This window comes from Lipotes vexillifer, unplaced genomic scaffold, assembly GCF_000442215.2.
Source record: "Lipotes vexillifer unplaced genomic scaffold, Lipotes_vexillifer_v1.1 scaffold499, whole genome shotgun sequence".
NCBI classification, from domain to species: domain Eukaryota; kingdom Metazoa; phylum Chordata; class Mammalia; order Artiodactyla; family Lipotidae; genus Lipotes; species Lipotes vexillifer.
In genome coordinates, this window is record NW_006782754.1 from 157,169 (window position 1) to 173,365 (window position 16,197).

The 16,197-nt window shown below is 36.8% G+C and overlaps 1 protein-coding gene across 1 annotated transcript in view; it reads right to left on the minus strand.

Moving 5' to 3' along the window:
• The window catches only part of SLCO6A1 (solute carrier organic anion transporter family member 6A1), a 136,537-nt gene that overhangs the window by 1,508 nt on the left and 118,832 nt on the right, over positions 1 to 16,197 (minus strand). The gene's annotated exons all lie outside the window — the stretch shown is intronic.

Consider the following 16,197-nt stretch of genomic DNA (forward strand, 5'->3'; position numbering starts at 1 on the left):
CTTTCCCTAAATGAACTATTTATTCCAATAAGGAACATAATAAAAACCACAAATATTCTCTTTTTGCTATGTAATCAGGACTACATACACAAAGCTGTTATGCTTCATAAGACTGCAGATTGTTAAGGAACCTACTTCCTCAAATCTAATTGTTGGCTGTAAAACTTCTCAAACAATATGTCTGAACTACCTTTAGCAAAGTTAATAGAGGTCTCAGATATTACTGGATACTATATTAGTATATGATATTTTCAGCACGTTAGTACTATTATTCATTTATAAGGGTCCTTTCATCGAAAGTTAGAGTACTTCACTAAATATTAATTAATCATGCTATCAAGTTCTAGAGATAGTTTTCAAGTCTTCCTGTCCTCATTTAACACCTGGCTGGTTGCCTGGCCAAGAAGCTACTTCTAGATTCAGTGCTAATGCCTCTCAAATAGCAATGATTTGGTAGCATGTGATGGTCATATCCAAGTGTAGCCTTAAACCCAGAGAAGAGAGTATGGCGATGGAAAGTTTACCTCTCATCCTGAAACAAGATGTTTTTATTTATAACTGTAGACAGTAGGCTCACTTAAAGTGGCCTAGAGGAATGTTTTCCAAACACTATTACCTTTTAATGAAATAAAGTAGAATTCAGAAGAAAAAAAATACACAGTCCATGACATAGTACATTTTCACAATACTATTTTGTGAAAATTTTGTTTCACTTATATACGCCTATTTTACTGAGTTGAGGGATTAAGATATAAAACATTTATCTTATTTTGAACAGACATACATTCTGTTTTTTATTCCCTCACAGTCAAAAAAGGTCTAGACTGGCCTAGAACCTAAGGAAAGAGCAGAAGTAGGAACTAACATTTTTTAAATGTCTGCTATATATCCCATTATTAATCCTTACAAGAGCAGTATCTATTATCATCTTCATTTTACATATTAAAGAAACTACATTCCAGAGAGGATTAGCGACTCTTCCAATGTCACATAGCTAATAAATAGCCAAACTTATTAAGGATTTGAACTTAGTTCTCTCAGTTAGGTATCTTCCCTGGACTTTGCATTTTCTCTCTTATAATTGTTACAGCCTGTCTTTGTGGTTAGGATTATTGCATAGCAATTCTGAGAGATCAAGACTCCTATTTATCTCGTACTGATGAGATTTAGAAGACTAATGCTGCTCTGAATCCCCCAGATTTGGCAGATATTCAAATTAGGCTTGGTATGTAATCCTCCTAGGCCTTCTATTGAAAAAAGTTTTGACAAAAATAAACTTACAGTGATGTTTAAATGTGTAAATAGATATGCTCACCATTTTATCTATGAAACATGAATTAATTTAACCAATCAGCAAAGTTTGCTTTGTTGAGATGTAAATACATTCATGGTTTAAGACTATTTTGCAGCTTTGAATGAACAAATTCAAACTATCAAAATCAAAGTAGCATAATCTTTATGCACTTAAATCCATACTGTCTAAGGAGAAATCCCCACTGTTGGAGTGAGGAAGAGTAGAATTTTGTTGAAAGATTAGCAAAAGCGCTACTGCTTTGGGCTGAGTACTTCTTGGTCTTCATGTAATAATTATCAACACTACTTTCCTGTTCCCTTAAGTTCAGGTTTGCAACAAAGACAAAACAAAACAACTTCATGGATCTTGTCTGTGATAATTCTGTGGAAAATTGTCATTTTAAAATTCTTCATTCAACCTAGGGTAAATCTAATGAGCATAGTCAAAATACCATCTTAAGTCTCAGGAAGTATTCTTTTAGCAAATTTCATTTGCTATATTTTTAAACTGTGGAGAATGGGAGAAAGAACAGTATCCAGATTTTAAAGTAGAACTCCATCAATGTACACAGAAGCAGATGTCCCTGCCTATGGATTTCATTTTCTGGGATGTGCAGCAGGTCTTCCCTATCAGGAACTGGATGAACCTATGACAGAAGCTTCCAAGACTATCCCACCAACCCCCCTTGCTCTGATTCCATGCTTAAAAGCATTCTAAGGATTATATTTTTGCCTTCCAAGTAGGTATGCCTATAGGGTGAAAATGTACTTATATGCCTGTTTATTTTTTCATATTCTTTTCTGTTTGCTTTTAATTCCTTATTAGTTCCCTTCCAGTTTCGGACTGATGTGAAATCTTTAGCAGTATAACACTATGAGGCTCATAGAATATTAAAATGGGAGGGATCCTGAGGTAGCCTGAATAGAAAGATGGTCAAACGCAGATATTTTCGAGATAATTTAAAATTTCAGCATTCATATACACAATACTATATATAAAATGGATAACTAATAAGGACCTACTGTATAGTCCAGGAACCCTTCTCAATACTCTGTAATGACCTATATGGGAAAAGAGTAGATATATATATATATATATATGTATAACTGATTCACTTTGCTGTACAGCAGAACCTAACACAACATTGTAAATCAACAATACTCCAATAAAAAAAATTTTTAAAGAAAAAAACAAAGCATAACAAACAAAAAAGAAGGAAGCAACACCAGAAAAAAAATTTTTTTTAATCCCAACATTAGGAGAGGACTGGGGTTGGCGGCATGAACACAGCCTGCAGGCGGTTAGTGCACCACGGCTAGCCGGGAGGGAGTGTGGGGAAAAGTCTGGAACTGCCAAAGAGGCAAGAGACTTTTTCTACCCTCTTTGTTTTCTGGTGCGCAAGGAGAGGGGATTAAAAGCGCTGCTTAAAGGAGCTCCAGAGACAGTTGCGAGCTGCGGCGAACAGCACGGACCCCAGAGACGGGCATGAGACGCCAAGGCTGCTGCTGCCACCACCAAGAAGCCTGTGTGTGAGCACAGGTCACTATCTACACCTCCCTTCCGGGGAGGCTGTGCAGCCCGCCACTGCCAGGGTCCCGGGATCCAGGGACAACTTCCCAGAGAGAACACATGGTGCGCCCCAGGCTGGTGCAACGTCCCTCTGGCCTCTGCCGCCACAGGCTCGCCTTGCATACACACCCCTCCTACCCCCCGGCCTGAGTGAGCCAGAGCCCCCGAGTGAGCTGCTCCTTTAACCCCGTCCTGTCTGAGGGAAGAAAAGACGCCCTTCGGCGACCTACACGCAGAGGCGGGGCCAAATCCAAACCTGAGCCCCGGGAGCTGTGCTAACAAAGAAGAGAAAGGGAAATCTCTCCCAGCAGCCCCAGGAGCAGCGGATTAAAGCTCTACAATCAACTTGATGTACCCGGCATCTGTGGAATACATGAATAGACAACGAATGATCCCAAATTGAGGAGGTGGACTTTGACAGCAAGATTTATTATTTTTCCCCTTTTCCTCTTTTTGTGAGTGTGTATGTGTATGCTTCTGTGTGAGATTTTGTCTGTATAGCTTTGCTTTCACCATTTGTCCTAGGGTTCTATCCGTCTGTTTTTTTTGTTTGTTTGTTTTTTTTACTTAAAAAATATTTTTTTCTTAATAATTATTTTTTATTTTAATAACTTTATTTTATTTTATCTTACTTTATTTTAATTTATTTTATCCTCTTTCTTTCTTTCTACTTTTTCTCCCTTTTATTCTGAGCCATGTGGATGAAAGGCTCTTGGTGCTCCAGCCAGGATTCAGTGCTGTGCCTCTGAGGTGGGAGAGCCAACTTCAGGACACTGGTCAACAAGAGACCTCCAAGCTCGAGGTAATATCAAACGGTGAAAATCTCCCAGAGATCTCCATCTCAACACCATCACGCAGCATCACTCAATGACCAGCAAGCTAAAGTGCTGGACACCATATGCCAAACAACTAGCAAAACAGGAACACAACACAACCCATTAGCAGAGAGGCTGCCTAAAATCATAACAAGTCCACAGACAGCCCAAAACACACCACCAGACATGGACCTGCCCACCAGAAACACAAGATCTGGCCTCATCCACCAGAACACAGGCACTAGTTCCCTCCACCAGGAAGCCTACACAACCCACTGAATGAACTTTAGCCACTGGGGACAGACACCAAAAACAATGGGAACTACGAACCTGCAGCCTGCAAAAAGGAGAACCCAAACACAGTAAGATAAGCAAAATGGGAAGACAGAAAAACACACAGCAGATGAAGGAGCAAGATAAAAATCCACCAGACCTAACAAATGAAGAGGAAATACGCAGTCTACCTGAAGAAGAATTCAGAATAATGATAGTAAAGATGATCCAAAATGTTGGAAATAGAATAGAGAAAATGCAAGAAACATTTAACAAGGACCTAGAAGAACTAAAGGTGAAACGAGCAATGATGAACAACACAATAAATGAAATGAAAAATACTCTAGATGGGATCAATAGCAGAATAACTGAGGCAGAACGGATAAGTGACCTGGAAGATAAAATAGTGGAAATAACTACTGCAGAGCAGAATAAAGAAAAAAGAATGAAAAGAACTGAGGACAGTCTCAGAGACCTCTGGGACAACATTAAACGCACCAACATTCGAATTATAGGGGTTCCAGAAGAAGAAGAGAAAAAGAAACGGACTGAGAAAATATTTGAAGAGACTATAGTTGAAAACTTCCCTAATATGGGAAAGGAAATCGTTAATCAAGTCCAGGAAGCACAGAGAGTCCCATAAAGGATAAAACCAAGGAGAAACACGCCAAGACACATATTAATCAAACTGTCAAAAAGTAAATACAAAGAAAACATATTAAAAGCAGCAAGGGATAAACAACAACTAACACACATGGGAATCCCATAAGGTTAACAGCTGATCTTTCAGCAGAAACTTTGCAAGCCAGAAGGGAGTGGCAGGACATATTTAAAGTGATGAAGGAGAAGAACCTACAACCATGATTACTCTACCCAGCAAGGATCTCATTCAGATTTGATGGAGAAATTAAAATCTTTACAGACAAGCAAAAGCTGAGAGAGTTCAGCACCACCAAACCAGCTTTACAACAAATGCTAAAGGAACTTCTCTAGGCAAGAAACACAAGAGAAGGAAAAGACCTACAGTAACAAACACAAAACAATTAAGAAAATGGGAATAGGAACATACATATCGATAATTACCTTAAATGTAAATGGATTAATTGCTCCCACAAAAAGACACAGACTGGCTGAATGGATACAAAAACAAGACCCATATATATGCTGTCTACAAGAGACACACTTCAGACCTAGAGACATATACAGACTGAAAGTAAGGGGATGGAAAAATATATTCCATGCAAATGGAAACCAAAAGAAAGCTGGAGTAGCAATTCCCATATCAGACAAAGTAGACTTTAAAATAAAGACTATTAGAAGAGACAAAGAAGGACACTACATAATGATCAAGGGATCGATCCAAGAAGATATAACAATTGTAAATATTTATGCACCCAACATAGGAGCACCTCAATACATAAGGCAAATACTAACAGCCATAAAAGGGGAAATTGACAGTAACACATTCATACTAGGGGACTTTAACACCCCACTTTCACCAATGGACAGATCATCCAAAATGAAAATAAATGAGGAAATGCAAGCTTTAAATGACACATTAAACAAGACGGACTTAATTGATATTTATAGGACATTCCATCCAAAAACAACAGAATACACATTTTTCTCAAGTGCTCATGGAACATTCTCCAGGATAGATCATATCTTGGGTCACAAATCAAGCCTTGGTAAATTTAAGAAAATTGAAATTGTATCAAGTATCTTTTGCGACCACAACGTTATGAGACTAGATATCAATTACAGGAAAAGGTCTGTAAAAAATACACACACATGGAGGCTAAACAATACACTACTTAATAACGAAGTGATCACTGAAGAAATCAAAAAGGAAATCAGAGAAGACCTACAAACAAATGACAATGGAAACACAACGACCCAAAACCTATGGGATGCAGCAAAAGCAGTTCTAAGACGGAAGTTTTTGCAATACAATCCTACCTTAAGAAACAGGAAACATCTCAAATAAACAACCTCACCTTGCACCTAAAGCAATTAGAAGAAAGAAGAACAAAAAAACCCCAGAGTTAGCAGAAGGAAAGAAATCATAAAAATCAGATCAGAAATAAATGAAAAAGAAATGAAGGAAACAATAGCAAAGATCAATAAAACTAAAAGCTGGTTCTTTGAGAAGATAAACAAAATTGATAAACCATTAGCCAGACTCATCAAGAAAAAAAGGGAGAAGACTCAAATCAATAGAATTAGAAATGAAAAAGGAGAAGTAACAACTGACACTGCAGAAATAAAAAAAATCATGAGGGATTACTACAAGCAACTCTATGCCAATAAAATGGACAATCTGGAAGAAATGGACAAATTCTTAGAAATGCACAAACTGCCAAGACTGAATCAGGAAGAAATAGAAAATATGAACAGACCAATCACAAGCACTGAAATTGAAACTGTGATTAAAAATCTTCCAACAAACAAAAGCCCAGGACCAGATGGCTTCACAGGCGAATTCTATCAAACATTTAGAGAAGAGCTAACACCTATCCTTCTCAAACTCTTCCAAAATATAGCAGAGGGAGGAACACTCCCAAACTCATTCTACGAGGCCACCATCACCTTGATACCAAAACCAGACAAGGATGTCACAAAGAAAGAAAACTACAGGCCAATATCACTGATGAACATAGATGCAAAAATCCTCAACAAAATACTAGCAAACAGAATCCAACAGCACATTAAAAGGATCATACACTGTGATCAAGCAGGGTTTATTCCAGTAATGCAAGGATTCTTCAATATATGCAAATCAATCAACATGATACACCATATTAACAAATTGAAGAAGAAAAACTATATGATCACCTCAATAGATGCAGAGAAAGCTTTTGACAAAATTCAACACCCATTTATGATAAAAACCCTGCAGAAAGTAGGCATAGAGGGAACTTTCCTCAACATAATAAAGGCCATAAATGACAAACCCACAGCCAACATCGTCCTCAATGGTGAAAAACTGAAAGCATTTCCTCTAAGATCAGGAACAAGACAAGGTTGCCCACTCTCACCACTCTTATTCAACATAGATTTGGAAGTTATAGCCACAGCAATCACAGAAGAAAAGGAAATAAAAGGAATCCAAATCAGAAAAGAAGAAGTAAAGCTGTCACTGTTTGCAGATGACATGATACTATACATAGAGAATCCTAAAGATGCTACCAGGAAAGTACTAGAGCTGATTAATGAATTTGTTAAAGTAGCAGGATACAAAATTAATGCACAGAAATCTCTGCCATTCCTATACACTAATGATGAAAAATCTGAAAGTGAAATCAAGAAAACTCTCCCATTTACCATTGCAACACAAAGAATAAAATATCTAGGAATAAACCTACCTAAAGAGACAAAAGACCTGTATTCAAAAAATTATAAGACACTGATGAAAGAAATTAAAGATGATACAAATAGATGGAGAGATATACCATATTCTTGGATTGGAAGAATCAACATTGTGAAAATGACTCTACTACCAAAGCAATCTACACATTCAATGCAATCCCTATCAAAGTACCACTGGCATTTTTCACAGAACGAGAACAAAACATTTCACAATTTGTATGGAAACACAAAAGACCCCGAATAGCCAAAGCAATCTTGAGAACGAAAAACAGAGCTGGAGGAATCAGGCTCCCTGACTTCAGACTATACTACAAAGCTACAGTAATCAAGACAGTATGGTACTGGCACAAAAACAGAAATATAGATCAATGGAACAGGTCAGAAAGCCCAGAGATAAACCCACGCACATATGGTCACCTTATCTTTCATAAAGGGGGCAGGAGTGTACAGTGGAGAAAGGACAGCCTCTTCAATAAGTGGTGCTGGGAAAACTGGACAGGTACATGTAAAAGTATGAGATTAGAACACTCCCTAACACCATACACAAAAATAAGCTCAAGATAGATTAAGGACCTAAATGTAAGGACAGAAACTATCAAACTCTTAGAGGAAAACATAGACAGAACACTCTATGACGTAAATCACAGCAAGATCCTTTTTGACCCACCTCCTAGAGAAATGGAAATAAAACCAAAAATAAACAAATGGGACCCAATGAAAATTCAAAGCTTTTGCACAGCAAAGGAAACTATAAACAAGACCAAAAGACAACCCTCAGAATGGAAGAAAATATTTGCAAATGAAGCAATTGACAAGGGATTAATCTCCAAAATTTACAAGCAGCTCATGCAGCTCAATATCAAAACAACTAACAACCCAATCCAAAAATGGGCAGACCTAAATAGACATTTCTCCAAAGAAGATACACAGACTGCCAACAAACACATGAAAGAATGGTCAACATCATTAATCATTAGAGAAATGCAAATCAAAACTACAATGAGATATCATCTCACACCGGTCAGAATGGCCATCCTCAAAAAGTCTAGAAACAATAAATGCTGGAGAGGGTGTGGTGAAAAGGGAACCCTCTTGCACTGCTATTGGGAATGTGAATTGGTACAGTCACTATGGAGAACAGTATGGAGGTTCCTTAAAAAACTACAAATAGAACTACCATATGACCCAGCAATCCCACTACTGGACATATACCCTGAGAAAACCATAATTCAAAAAGAGTCATGTACCAGAATGTTCATTTCAGCTCTATTTATAATAGCCCGGAGATGGAAACAACCTAAGTGTCCATCATCAGATGAATGGATAAAGAAGATGTGGCACATACATACAATGGAATATTACTCAGCCATAAAAAGAAACGAAATTGAGTTTTTTGTAGTGAGGTGGATGAACCTAGAGTCTGTCATACAGAGTGCAGTAAGTCAGAAGGAGAAAGACAAATACCATATGCTAACACATATATATGGAATCTACATAAAAGAAAATGTCATGAAGAACCTAGGGGTAAGACGGGAATAAAGACACAGACCTACTAGAGAATGGACTTGAGGATATGGGGAGGGGGAAGGGTAAGCTGTGGTAAAGTGAGAGAGTGGCATGGACATATATATACTAACAAACGTAAAATAGATAGCTGGTGGGAAGCAGCCACATAGCACAGGGAGATCAGCTCGGTGCTTTGTGACCACCTAGATGGGTGGGATAGAGAGGGTGGGAGGGAGGGAGACGCAAGAGGGAAGAGATATGGGAACATATGTATATGTATAACTGTTTCACTTTGTTATAAAGCAGAAACTAACACACCATTGTAAAGCAATTATACTCCAATAAAGATGTAAAAAAAAAAAAAGGCCTGGATGGTAGGTGCTACTAATGAGAACAATGCAAGAACCGAGGCATTGAAAAAAAAAAAAATCCCAACATTAAACATTTATTGACACCACTATATCTTATATTAATTAAATAAAAGCAGAAAAGCAATGAAGCAATCTAAGTGATCCTCCTAGTATTCTTTACTTTAAATGCTCTAGAAAATGTATAATTAAAAAATAACAAAATATAGGGACTTCCCTATTGGTGCAGTGGATAAGATTCTGCTCCCAGTGCAGGGGGCCCGGGTTTGATCCCTGGTCATGGAACTAGATCCCACATGCATGCCTCAACTAAGAGTTCGCATGCCACAGCTAAGGAGCCTGCCTGCTGCAAGTAAGGAGCCCATGTGCTTCAACTAAGGAGCTGGCGAGCCACAACTAAGGAGCTTCCCTGCAGCAACCAAGAACTGCTGCAACCAAACAAAAATAAATACATAAAACTTAAAAAAAACACAAATTATATCTTAAGAAAAAATTTAATGCTGAGTAGATTTTTTTTTTTTTTTGCGGTACGCAGGCCTCTCACTGTTGTGGCCTCTCCCGTTGCGGAGCACAGGCTCCAGACGCGCAGGCTCAGCGGCCATGGCTCACGGGCCCAGCCACTCCGCGGCATGTGGGATCTTCCCGGACCGGGGCACGAACCCATGTCCCCTGCATCGGCAGGAGGACTCTCAACCACTCCGCCACCAGGGAAGCCCCTAGATTTTTTAAATACTGCTTTGAATTGCAGTTTCACAGAAAAATATATTTATATTTAGGAGAAATGCACCTACATTTTTCTTTTAGTAATACTAAGCATAAATAATTAAGAGATACATCCATAAACGTGACTGATCATAATTTTTAAAAAGAAAATATGTAAACATTTAATACAATAATCCCATAAGAAAGCAAACTCAGTAGGAAGTGAAAAATAAACAACTAGTATAAAATTTACCATATAGTACCAAGTTAAGCTTTTCACTAAGTGATTGTTATTATAATTCACTCAAAACACTATGAACTTTATAAAAGCATACTTATGATCAAATATCACAACAGTAGATATAGTGAAGAAAGCATAATTTGATTTATATATCAAGAAATGCTTTAAACTAGAAGAAATTAACCTACTGTAAATTAGTTATTAGGATATTATTTCTAAAACATATTTCTTTTCTACTTGAGGTCTGATTTTGATGTCTGGAAGTAGTCTTCAGCATGCTATGATTCTAGAGGATATACACAATCACAATGTCATAATCATAACAAAATGCCATCTTCACTGAATAGAGAAATAGACATCCTGACACTCTTGATAGTTCCATCACATCCACAGTTTAACCACTATCCATTTCTTAACAAAGGAAAGGAGATAATGAAGGTTACTAAAATTTAGATTTATAAAACTATACAAGACCGATTTCATTTGTTCCAGCAGTCTGCTTCTAGCAAGATTAATGTCAAATACACCCAAAAACTCAATGCAGTCAGAAGCAGAAAATAGGCCAATAACAGATAAAGAAATAGCAGTGAGTGAGGAATTTTCATAAATTCTTTCACAATAATCCTTTCACAATTTACTGGGAGTTGGGAGAAGTCTGGTGTGAGGCTGAGGGAGCTAGCAGGCTGCTATTAATTAGCAAAATAATTTACTTGTAAATAAGAGCTTTAATGAACAAAGTTCAAGTCAGTGGACATAGGTAAAACAAAACAAAACGTTTACATTTCTACTTTACAACTTGTGAAAGCTCTCAGAGTATGCTCCTATAGGACAAAGACAAATGTTTTATACTCTACAAAAGAGATATGAAAATAGAGAATTGCTTAAGTGAGTATCAGAGAAAATTCACAGAATCAACTGTCTATTCTTTGATGAAGAGGTACAAGGATCTCCATACTCCAGCTTATCAGGGGAGATGAAAATTTGCTAGACTAGAAAAAGAAAATAATATTGAAGAACTATAAGAAGTAAAAAACTTCTGAGGCAATGGTAAAATAAAGACAAATGTTTTTAAATATGAAAAATGGAATACAAAAAACTGGCATTAAAAGAACAGTCAGTGAAGGGACTTTCACTTCCAGGCAGGATGGAGTAACAGAGACTGGATTTAACCTCAACTTGAAACACCCAAAAGAAAAAGAAAAAAAGAAAAAATATATGAAGGAAAAAAAAAGGTTTTCAAGACACTGGATACCAGGTAATGAAGGACAATCATCTCAAAGAGATGGGAAACAAACTAGGTGAGCAGTTTATTGCCTTGAGAGAGTTTTCAACTGATGGTGTGGGTAGCGTGGGGCAGGATGTGAGATCCATAGAAAACCTATCAGACTCTCTTGGGTTGAGGAGACAAAGCTGAAGGTACAAGACAACTAGAATGTGCAGGACAGAGTACTGGAGAGGAGAAAGCTGGACAGAGTTGATATGCAGAGGGTTCCCTCTAGTATTCAGCAGAATACTGAGAGCACATGTATGGGAAGAAACTATCCTAGTCCAGGGAAAGAACCATCTGAAGGGAGTAGAGGGACAGTGGCCAGTAAGACAACATGAAGGTGAAATAAAGAAGCTTTCAGACATTAAAAAAAAAAAGAGAGAGGAATAATTCATCACCCAGAGCACCTGCACACATGTTATAGAAGTCCTTCAGGCTAAAGGAAAATGATAACAAGTGAACATAATGATTTATGCAAAACAATAAAGAACACCAGAAATGAGGAGATGGAGCTCAAGACCCATGGAGAAATATGTGTGATGTTTTTAAAATTATTTCAGTCTCTTTAAAAGGTAATTCACTGTTTAAACAAAAATAAAGAAGCATTGTGGAATTCATAAGTTGTGTAGAGGCAAAATGTATGCCAGCAATAATGCAAAGACCAGGTAAAGAGAAATGGAAGTATGCTATTGTAAATGTCTTATATGTGAAGTGATATCATGTCAAAGGTAAAATATGATAATGACTTACACCATGAGCCCTAGAGCAGCCTCCTAAATAGCAACAACAATAAAAAAGTCAAGAAAAAAAATAAAGTGGAATCATAGAAAATATTCAATTAATCTAAAAGAAGGAAGGAAAAGAGATCAAAGGGAACAAAAATAGATAAGAGAAAAAGAAAACAAGTAACAAGGTGATGATTTACACCTAACTATATTAATAATCTCACTAAATATAAATAGGATAAACATTGCAATTAAAAGGAAAAGATGATCAGATCTGATACACAAAGCAAAAACCAATTAAATACTGCCTACAAGAAACACACTTTAAATATAAACACTAATAGGCTAAAAGTAGAAGATTGAAAATGATATATTATGCCCATAATAATCAAAGGATAGCTTGAATGGATACATGAATAACAGTGCAAATAGATTTCACAGTGAAAAATATTATCTGAGATAAAGGTTATTTCTTAGTGATAACGGGGTAAATTCATCAACAGCACTTAAGAATCTCAAATAATTAATCACAAAAATAGAGTATCAAAATGCCTGAAATAAAAACTGATAGAACTGCAAGGAAAAATACACAAATCCACAATTATGCTCAGAATAACTAATATGCTCTCAATTATGCTCTCAATAATTAATAGAACAAATAGAAAATCAAGAGTATTGCAGACTTAAACAACACTATCAACAAACTTAACCTAATTGAAATTTATAGAACCTCTTGCCAATAACAGTAGGCTACACATTCTTTCAAAGTTCACATGGAACATTTATCACAATAGACCAGATCCTGAGCCATGAAAAAAGTTTCAATAATTTTTAAAAGATTCAAGTCATACAAAATATGTTCTCTGATCACAATGGAATTGAATCAGAAATCAATAACAAAGATATCTGGAAAATTTCCAAATGTGTGAAAACCAAATAACACAGCTCAAATAACCCATAGGTAAAAAACAAGATCAAAAGGAAAATAAGAAAGTATTTTGAACTGAATGAAAAACAAAACATCAGAATTTGTAGGATGCTAGTAAAGCAGTGCTTATAACATGCCTGTATTAAAAAGAAGAAAGGTCTCGAATCAGTGACTTCAAGTTTTTTAATTTTTTATATAAAAAAACTTTATTTTTCAGTTTCTTTCTTTCTACCATAAGAAACTGAAAAATAAAGAACAAGTTAAATGCAAAGTAAATAAAGGAACTAATAAAGACCAGAGAGGAAATTAATGAAATAGATAACAGGAAAACAATAGAGAAATTAATAAGACCAAAACTGATTTTTTTTTAGAAGATAAAGAAAATTGATAAATCTCTAGCCAAACTGACCAGAAGAAAGGTACAAATCACCAATATCTGGAACAAGAGAGGTGATATTACAGATTCTACAGATATTAAAAGGATACAGTTATAAAAAACCTTATGCCGAAAACTTTTGACATTTGGATTAAATGAACAAAATACCTGTAAGACAAATTACAAAAGAACTCTTAAGAGGTAATAAATAGATACTCTAAACAAGCCTAGGTCTATTAAAGAAATTGAATTTGTAATTAAAAATCTTCCCACAAAGAAAACCTCAGGCCCATTGACTTCCATAGTGAATTCTCCTGAGCATTTAAGGGAGAACTAATACCAATTCTACATAAACCTATTCAGAAAATCAAAAATAAGGGAATACATCCCAACTTATTCTATGATGCCAGCATCACTCATCATTTATCTAAATTTCACCGTACCATCTACCAAAAATTATCTTATATTCATGTGGATATGATAAATATGGGGTAAATGACATTACAGTTAGTACTCTTAGTATTGTTGAGGTAGTACAGTCCTTTTCGATTGACTATGGCAAAACAGTGATTGAATAACAGACTAATGTCAACCATAGAGAATTTTAATAGAAGCTGAGAACATGTAGGCTATCAAACAATTCAATTAGCATAGAGCAATAAATGTTTCTTTCTGGCTCATGGAAGGTTCAGTGTGAATTTTCCTCTTCAGGAGGCTCTCCTGGAATGTCTCCTTCAAATGATAGACTCAGGCATCCACTTTTTGTTCTCTCTGAGGTCTTTTTTTGCAACAAGTCAATTGGAGAGAGAGTACACCTTTGCACTGCATGTTTCTAGCCAGCACTGAAACAGATCATAGGGCACTTCTGCCTATATCCCACTGATCAAAACTCAGTCCTATGCCTAGATGCAACAGGAGCTCAGTATGTAGTTGTGCTGTATGCCCAGGAGGAAAATAAAGCAATTTGGTGAACATGTTGCATTATATCTGCCAAAAATATTATGAATACTTTGTATAACAGCATCAGGATCCACAAACTAAAACCATGATCCATATCTAACAAGATGTCATAGGTTAAAAAAATTCTATAAATCCACTTAAATCAAAATTGCAAAATAGGGCTTCCCTGGTGGCGCAGTGGTTGAGAGTCCGCCTGCCGATGCGGGGGATGCGAGTTCGTGCCCCGGTCCGGGAGGATCCCGCGTGCCACGGAGCAGCTGGGCCCGTGAGCCATGGCCGCTGAGCCTGCGCGTCCGGAGCCTGTGCTCCGCAACGGGAGGGGCCGCAGCAGTGAGAGGCCCGCGTACAGCAAAAAAAAAAAAAAATTGCAAAATAAAGATTTGACTAAACATCAGCTAGTTAAAACATGGATCAAATATGTATTAATTTGAGACATTAATTGAAGTATGAAATCCAGGTTAAGATTTTCTCTCTGCACCATTCAGACTATCCTGAAATATTGTATTCAACCCTAATTGATGCATGAAGAGAACAACTGACTAATGGGAGTAGGCCCAAGGATAATATTGGGTTGGCCAAAAAGTTCATTTGGGGTTTTCCGGAAGACGTTTCAGAAAACCCAAATGAACTTTTTGGCCAACCCAATATAACTAAGGTGGAAAATTGAAAATTTTCACATGATAATTAGTTGAAAGAACTATGAAAGTCTATCCTGAAGGAAAGATACAGGGATAACAAATAGCTGTCATAAAATATTTGAGTGAGGGGATCATTTGAAACAGAGATCACACTTATTCTTTACGGTTCTTGAGACTAGTACAAGGACCTTTCAAGTAGAAGGATAATATGAGCTCAAAATAAAGAAAATCCTGTATAAATAATTGGAGCAATGGTTCTAAAAATGTGATCCGGAGTCCCAGCACAATCTGAGACGTTTTCAGGGGGTCTGCTAGTTCACAACTATATTTAAATAATACTAGGATGTTATTTGTCATTTAGATCCCCATTTTCATGCAAGTGAACAGTGAAGTTTTCCAGAGGCTACTTGACATGCCATATCACAAAAAAGAAGACATAAGAACCCCTTATTAAGCTAGACATTAAAGAGATTCGAAAAGAGATAAAACCATTTCATTCTTCTCACTATAATTTTTTTTAAATATAATTATTTTTTTCAATTTTATTGAGGTATGATTGATAAATAAAAATGGTATAGGGGCTTCCCTGGTGGCACAGTGGTTGAGAGCCCGCCTGCCGATGCAGGGGACATGGGTTCGTGTCCCGGTCCTGGAATATCCCACATGCTGTGGAGTGGCTGGGCCCATGAGCCATGGCCGCTGAGCCTGCGCGTCCAGAGCCTGTGCTCCGCCACGGGAGAGGCCACAACAGTGAGAGGCCCGCGTACTGCAAAAAAAAAAAAAAAGATATATATTTAAGGTGTACAACATACTTAATATATATATATATATATATATATATATATATATATACATTGTGAAATGATTACACAATCAAGCTAACAAACCCATCATCTTATACAGTTAGTGTGTGTGTGTGTGTGTGTGTGTGTGTTGTGTGTGAGAACACTGTAGATCTATTCTCTTAGCAAATTTCAAGTATACAATGCATTATTATTAGCTGTGGTCACTATGCTGTAGGTTAGGTCTCCAGAATTTATTCATCTTATAACTGAAAGTTTGTACTCTTTGGCCAGCATCTCCTCTTTTCCCCAACCTCTTCCAGTCCCTGGTCCCATACTACTCTCTGTCTCCATGAATTAAACTTTTTTTTTTTTTTTTTTTTT